Source organism: Macaca nemestrina, chromosome X (genome assembly GCF_043159975.1).
Source record: "Macaca nemestrina isolate mMacNem1 chromosome X, mMacNem.hap1, whole genome shotgun sequence".
Taxonomy (NCBI): domain Eukaryota; kingdom Metazoa; phylum Chordata; class Mammalia; order Primates; family Cercopithecidae; genus Macaca; species Macaca nemestrina.
Genome location: NC_092145.1, coordinates 25,059,333 through 25,061,361, shown reverse-complemented (window position 1 = coordinate 25,061,361; position 2,029 = coordinate 25,059,333).

Here is a 2,029-nt window from a genome sequence, read left to right as displayed (position 1 = left end):
TCTTTATAACACTGATGAAAAAAAATCTAATTCTGGCTGGAGCCACTGGGTGTGTTGAGTTTGCATGTTCTCCCAGAGCCTGCGTGGGTTTTCTCCATGTCCTCCTGTCTCCTCTCACAGCTCAAAGCTGTGCACGTTAGATTCATTGGCGTGTCTGTATGATCCCAGTGTGAATGAGTGTGGCTGTGTGTGTGTATGCCCTGCGATGGGTTGGCGTCCTGTCCAGGGCTGGTTCCCGCATGGCGTCCTGAGCTGCTGGGAGAGGCTCCAGTCACCACAACCCTGAACTGGAATAAACAGGTAAATAATTATCTGACTTATTAATATTTCTTAAATGTATGTATAGCTCACATTTATTTCCATGTTTACTATTAGATGTGTTTGGGGTCTTTATTTAGAAGTTTGGTGATTTTTTGACCATAAATATGCCATAACCCTTGTTTATATCAATTAACTTGTGGGAAACCATTGAAGGTGTTAAGTGAGTTCTTACCGTACTACCTCAATTTTTTTGGTCATAATCAACAGTAAATATTTTATTTTATTTTTGAGATGGAGTCTTACTCTGTCACCCAGGCTGGAGTGCAGTGGCGTGATCTCAGCTCACTGCAACCTCTGCCTCCCAGGTTCAAGGGATTCTCCTGTCTCAGCCTCCCAAGTAGCTGGGATTACAGGTGCACACCACCATGCCAGGCTAATTTTTGTATTTGTAGCAGAGATGAAGTTTCATCCTGTTGGCCAGGCTGGTCTCAAACTCCTGACCTCAGGTGATCCACCCACCTCAGCCTCCCAAAGTGCTGGGATTACAGGCGTGAGTCACCGCACCTGGCCAATGGTAAAGATTTAAAAATCAACTTTACTAAAATATTATTTTAGTAACGTTAGTTTTTTTGTCTAGGTTAGCCTTTTGTCTGGCTTCTTTTGTTCAGCATTAAGCTTTTGGAATTCATATATGTTAATAAGTATATCAGTAGTATGTCCCTTTGTATTGCTGAATAGTATTTCATCGTATGAATACAACTCTATTTTTAAATTTACCTCCTGTTGGACATACAGGTTGTTTCCGGTTTTGGCCATTATAAATAAAGCTACTATGAACATTCATGTACAAGTCTTTTTGTGGGCATAAGTTTCCATTTCTTTTGAGTAAATAGCCAGGAGTGGCATTTCTGAGACATATGGTAAGTGTATGTTTAACTTTGCCAGATGCTACCAAACTGTTTTCCAAAGTGCTTATACCATTTTACATTTCAGCAGCAGTGTTTGAGAGTTCCAGTTGATCTGCATGCTCACCAACACATGGTATTATCACTCTTTTTAATGTTAGCCATTCGAGTGCCTTACCCTTGTGCTGTAGACCCCCCACTTCTCTACCAGCAAGGGGTAACTAATTTTATGAGCAGTGTTCATTTGAACATGTAACGTGTTATAGGTATGAAAAATACATCTCATCTCCCGATGGACATACTTCGGACTAATATTGAAATGTTTAAAAAATGTACTGCTTTATATTGTTTGTTTCCTGTCTAAGAAATCTTAGTCTACCCAAAGGTGGTGAAGATTTTCTCCTATTTACTTGTAGAATTTCATGGCTTTCGATTTCATGATGAGGCCTATAATCTGTACTTAATTAACTAATTTATGTATGGTATAAAATTAAAACATGATTCTCCCCCCCCCAAAAAAAATGTTAGCCATTCGAGTGAGTGAGTAGTGGTATCTCATTGTGGTATAATTTGCATTTTGCTAGTGACTCATAATAGTGAGAAACTTTTCACATGTCTATTGTTCATTCCTATGTGTTATTTTATGAAATGTTTGTTTAAATTATTATCCATTTAAAAATATTAAGTAGTTTCCCTCTGATTATTGAGTTGCAAGAGTTCTTTATGTGTTCTGGATAGAAGTCCTGTGTCAGGTATTTGGATTGTGAATATAATTTTGAATTAATTTTTGTGTATGGAGTGAGGTAAGGGTGGAGGTTCATTTTATGTGACATGGATAGTCAATTGTTTCAGCATTTAGCTGG